This window comes from Cherax quadricarinatus, chromosome 44 (assembly GCF_038502225.1).
Source record: "Cherax quadricarinatus isolate ZL_2023a chromosome 44, ASM3850222v1, whole genome shotgun sequence".
NCBI classification, from domain to species: Eukaryota; Metazoa; Arthropoda; class Malacostraca; order Decapoda; family Parastacidae; genus Cherax; species Cherax quadricarinatus.
Genome location: NC_091335.1, coordinates 1,552,932 through 1,559,274, shown reverse-complemented (window position 1 = coordinate 1,559,274; position 6,343 = coordinate 1,552,932). Strand labels below are relative to the sequence as shown.

The 6,343-nt window shown below is 41.9% G+C and overlaps 1 protein-coding gene across 2 annotated transcripts in view; it reads left to right on the top strand.

Annotated features, from left to right (window-relative positions):
• LOC128697561 (uncharacterized protein DDB_G0286393) overlaps positions 1–6,343 on the top strand; it is a 53,662-nt gene that overhangs the window by 25,421 nt on the left and 21,898 nt on the right. The window lies entirely within an intron of this gene.

Here is a 6,343-nt window from a genome sequence, read left to right as displayed (position 1 = left end):
TGAATGGGAAAAGCCTGACTATAAAAGAGGGGACTACATAGGGTTGAAGAACTTCCTGCGGGAGGTCCAGTGGGACAGAGAACTGGCAGGAAAGCCAGTAAATGAAATGATGGAATATGTAACAACAAAATGCAAGGAGGCAGTGGTAAGGTTTATTCCCAAGGGCAACAGTAACAACGGGAAGACCAGAACGAGCCCCTGGTTTACCCGACGGTGTAAGGAGGCAAAAACAAAATGCAATAGAGAATGGAAAAAGTACAGAAGGCAGAGAACACACGAAAATAGGGAGATCAGTCGCAGAGCCAGAAATGAGTACGCACAGGTAAGGAAGGAGGCCCAACGACAGTATGAAAATGACATAGCATCGAGAATCAAGACTGACCTGAAACTGTTGTATAGCCACATAAGGAGGAAGACAACAGCCAAAGACCAGGTGATCAGATTAAGGACAGAAGGTGGAGAACTCACAAGAAATGATCAGGAGGTATGTGAAGAGCTGAACAGGAGATTTAAGGAAGTTTTTACAGTAGAGACAGGAAGGGCTGTGGGAAGACAGCACAGAAGGGAACATCAAGAGGGAATATACCAACAAGTGTTGGATGACATACGAACAACTGAGGAGGAGGTGAAGAAGCTCTGAAGTGACCTTGACACCTCAAAGGCAATGGGACCGGACAACATCTCCCCATGGGTCCTTAGAGAAGGAGCAGAGATGCTGTGCGTGCCTCTAACCACAATCTTCAACACATCCCTTGAAACTGGGCAACTACCTGAGAAATGGAAGACAGCTAATGTAGTCCCCATATTTAAGAAAGGAAACAGAAACGAGGCACTAAACTACAGACCTGTGTCTCTGACATGTATTGTGTGCAAAGTCATGGAGAAGATTATCAGGAGGAGAGTGGTCGAACACCTGGAAAGGAACAAGATTATAAATGAAAACCAGCATGGGTTCATGGAAGGCAAATCTTGTATCACAAACCTCCTGGAGTTTTATGACAAGGTAACAGAAGTAAGACACGAGAGAGAGGGGTGGGTAGATTGCGTTTTCCTAGACTGCAGGAAGGCCTTTGACACAGTTCCCCACAAGAGATTAGTGCAGAAGCTGGAGGATCAGGCGCATGTAAAAGGGAGGGCACTGCAATGGATAAGGGAATACCTGACAGGGAGGCAGCAACGAGTCATGGTACGTGAAGAGGTATCACAGTGGGTGCCTGTTACGAGCGGGGTCCCACAGGGGTCAGTTCTAGGACCAGTGCTATTTTTGATATATGTGAACGACATGATGGAAGGAATAGACTCTGAAGTGTCCCTGTTCGCAGATGACGTGAAGTTGATGAGAAGAATTAAATCGGACGAGGATGAGGCAGGACTGCAAAGAGACCTGGACAGGCTGGACATGTGGTCCAGTAACTGGCTTCTCGAATTCAATCCAGCCAAATGCAAAGTCATGAAGATTGAGGAGGGGCAAAGAAGACCGCAGACAGGCTAGGTGGACAAAGACTACAGACCTCACTCAGGGAGAAAGACCTTGGGGTGACCATAACACCGAGCACATCACCGGAGGCACACATCAACCAAATAACCGCTGCAGCATACGGGCGCCTGGCAAACCTGAGAATAGCGTTCCGATACCTTAATAAGGAATCGTTCAAGACACTGTACACTGTGTATGTTAGGCCCATACTGGAGTATGCAGCACCAGTCTGGAACCCACACCTGGTCAAGCACGTCAAGAAGTTAGAGAAAGTACAAAGGTTTGCAACAAGGCTAGTCCCAGAGCTCAAGGGAATGTCGTACGAGGAAAGGTTATGGAAAATCGGACTGACGACACTGGAGGACAGAAGGGTCAGGGGAGACATGATAATGACATACAAGATACTGCGGGGAATAGACAAGGTGGACAGAGATAGGATGTTCCAGAGAGGGGACACAGGGACAAGGGGTCACAACTGGAAGCTGAAGACTCAGACGAGTCACAGGGACATTAGGAAGTATTTCTTCAGTCATAGAGTTGTCAGCAAGTGGAATAGCCTAGCAAGTGAAGTAGTGGAGGCAGGAACCATACTTAGTTTTAAGAAGAGGTATGACAAAGCTCAGGAAGCAGAGAGAGGACCCAGTAGCGATCAGTGAAAAGGCGGGGCCAGGAGCTGAGTCTCGACCCCTGCAACCACAATTAGGTGAGTACACACACACACTCACACACACTCTCTCTCTTTCTCATATATATATATATATATATGTCGTGCCGAATAGGCAGAACTTGCATTCTTGGCTTAAATAGCAACACTCATTTTGCCATATAGGACAAGTGAAAATTTGTGTATGCAATAATTTCGCCAAAATCATTCTGAACCTAACGAAAAAAATATATTTGATTGTGTTTATTTAGTACTAAATTACTGTAAACGTATTTAAAATATATTTAGTTGGGTTAGGCTAAAATAAATTGCTCTTGTTATAATAAGGTTAGGTAAGTTTTCTAAGATTCTTCTGGTGCAAAAATAAAAATTTTTACATTAACATTAATGAAAAATATATATCTTTAAACGTATAAGAGAAAATTTCAGAAATTACTTCATTTTAAATGAGTTCTTGCTAACTGACCAGTTTTACATATTCAACACGACATATATATATATATATATATACAGTGGACCCCCGGTTTGCGATATTATTTCATTCCAGAAGTATGTTCAGGTGCCAGTACTGACCGAATTTGTTCCCATAAGGAATATTGTGAAGTAGATTAGTCCATTTCAGACCCCCAAACATACACATACAAACGCACTTCCATAAATACACTTACATAATTGGTCGCATTGGGAGCTGATCGTAAACCGGGGGTCCACTGTATATATATAATCTTACTGAGCTGCAGAGACCTCGTACACTTTATCTTAAATGAAGCACTGGCAATGAAAGCAGACAACACATGTTCATATAGCTTCCTCAGTCTTGTAAATTGTACAAATTATAAATAAAATTAGTCTATTCTCCGTCCTCATCTGAAGTCGACAATTTAGTGACGTGCTCATAGCTGTACTAAGACAGCTATTTTCTTTAACATCATTTTTAATCATCCCTTCAGCACTTGGCATTTACACCTCCAATATCACTAGTGAGTCTCATGAGAGCCAGTGATGAAGCAGATGGAGAGGATATCTCTAATAAATTCCATGTAGATACAGAGTAAACAACATGAGAAATGACAGTGTGTGTCACACCAACTAACAGGATCACAATATATAACTTGACTAAGGCAGTTCAGTGCATCAGCCAGACACCAAATCTAATTTCATTTCTGCCCCCACAACCTCCTCTGCACTCAACCACAATGTGACAGTTCAATGCTATACACACCTGAGGTATCAAACAATAAAACACATTATGTTGGAAATGCTTTGTCCAAATACAGGTTATATCTTACCTGAATATTACAAGTTTAATATTGATAAATCTCATTAAATTTTCAAAACAATTTTTTAAAACACTGGCTGCCTCCCGCAGACGTAGGGTGACCCAAGAAAAAGAGGAAATACATTAACATCATTCATTTAACCCGTAAACGGTCCAAACGTATATATACGTTTTTTCAACATTTGAATGTAAAAAAAGTAAATCTTTTTGTTTTTTTACATTTGAAAATGTATAAAAAAACTTTGATCTACTTTTTTTTTGTTATATTTGAAAATACAGTTGACCCCCGCATAGCGACTTTAATCCGTGCAAGAGGGCTCATTGTTATGCGAAATGATCGGTATGTGAATGAATTTTCCCCATAAGAAATAATGGAAATCAAATTAATCCGTGCAAGACACCCAAAAGTATGAAAAAAAAAATTTTACCACATGAAATATACATTTTCCTACACACAAAGAGAAGGATACATGCACAATAGTAGAGTAGTACATGCACAATATATATTATGCATGTACTACTCTACTAAATGAAGAATAAATGACACTTACCTTTATTGAAGATGCAGCAATGACTGATGAGACACTGTGTCCTGGGAGTGCCTTTTCCTCCTGAGTACTGTAGGTCCTGTTTGGCATTTTCTTCCAGAACAGGCCTTATCACACTGTGTATGCCACTACGATTCTTAAATCTCTCAAACCAACCTTTGCTGGCTTTAAATTCACCAATATGAGCACTAGTTCCAGGCATTTTTCCCTGTTCACCTGGGTGTTAGTCGACTGGTGTGGGTTGCATCCTGGGAGACAAGATTAAGGACCCCAATGGAAATAAGTTAGACAGTCTTCGATGACACTGACTTTTTTGGGTTATCCTGGGTGGCAAATCCTCTGGGGTTAATTGTTTCTTGGTATTCTCAATAAGCCACACCAACAACGGTGCTACAGCAGCAGCAGCAGCAGCTGACAGTGCTACAGCAGCAGCAGCAGCTGACAGTGCTACAGCAGCAGCAGCAGCTGACAGTGCTACAGCAGCAGCAGACGATGCTACAGCAGCAGCAGACGGTACTACAGCAGCAGCTGATGGTGGTACAGCAGCAGCAGCAGCTGACAGTGCTACAGCAGCAGCAGACGATGCTACAGCAGCAGCAGACGGTACTACAGCAGCAGCAGCTGACGGTGGTACAACAGCAGCAGCAGCTGACGGTGCTACAGCAGCAGCAGCAGCTGACAGTGCAACAGCAGCAGCAGCAGCTGACAGTGGTACAGCAGCAGCAGCAGCTGTACCACCAATAGTAGCGATGGTTGATTGGGGTTTATTATACAACCTGGCCAGCTCGGAGACACGCACTCCACTTTCATACTTATCAATGATCTTTTTCTTCATCTCTATAGTAATTCTCACCCTTATTGCTGTAGGGTTGGCACTAGAAGCTTTCTTGGGGCCCATGGTCACTTATTTTGCAGATAAAATCACCAAAAACACTGTAATAATACGAAATGTTCCGATTGTATGCTTGGATGTTACCGCGGAGGCTGGCTGGTAAACAATGCCACCGGCGGCACATGTGAGGCTGGCTATGGGCGCACATTGGACGCATCTCGGACGAAGAGCGGTGAGCGGGTTTTTGAGCGGTATGCGAGGCAAAATTTTTGCGATAAAAGCGAGCGGTATGCAGATTAAACGTTATGTGATGCCGACGGTATGCGGGGGTCCACTGTATGTAAAAAAACGTAGATCTACTTTTGTAGCACTACACATGTGAACATAGATCTGCTTGGACCGTTTACTGGTTAATTGCTATCTTGCCAAAATTATGCTGACATTACTGTTGAGATGGTGATTCAAACTGCAACATCTTCACGTCTCCCTTAAAAGGCAGGTACTGTGCTTCCCACCTCCAGGGTTCACATCTGGTTAACCAGTTTCCCTAAATCCCCTCAAAAATGTTACCTTGTTAACACGTCAGTAGGACATAAAGCCATAAAAATCATTTGCCTCCAGTCATTCTGATTTAACATGATCACACAAACTTGTTGGATGTTCAGGTTTCTAGCACATACAACTTCCTTTAGCCTCTCCTTCCAACATTTCCTGGGACAGCCCCAACCCTTCCTTCCTTTCGCCCAAGATTTATGTACCTCCCAGTCATCTTAGCTTGTTCCATCCTCTTTAAATATCCAAACCACCTCAGCAGCCCCTCAACCAGTCAACACGCACACATTCCATGCCTCAACGTATGTACAGTATGCACATTTAAATACAATATAAAAACTTACTGAAAAAATAAAGTATTAAACTGTACTAATAAATGCTTTATAATAAAAATCTATTATCCTATTAATGAAAATCTGACATCAAAATAAAATCTGGTGTTAAAATAATATGTACCGTAAATCTGATGTTAAAATAATAACAAGCTGATGTTAATATAATGAGAGTTATTGCATCAAGGTCATATATTGCCTGGTAAATAAAAGTACGTAATCACACTTGAGCCCACCCAATAAAGTGAAGAGCTTTGATTCCTTAGATCAAGAGCCTTTAACCAACATCATGATACCCACCTTAAAAAAACGGAGGCTTAACTCTGATAAGTATTGCAGTAAAGCTACTTGACCTACACATCATTCCTTCAGTTGCAAACTAAACCTCATAAAAGTCCACAGAAAAAAATTCAGGCTGAATATACTAAATTACAGTGGTCCCCCGACCTACGATATTAATCCATTCCTGAGAGCCCATCGTAAGATGAAATGATCGTAGGCTGAATTAATTTTCCCCATAAGAAATAATGGAAATCAAATCAATCCGTGCAAGACACCCAAAAGCATGAAAAAAATTTTTTTGCCACATGAAATATACATTTTCCTACACACAAAAAGAAGGATACATGCACAATAGTAAAGTAGTACATGCACAATAT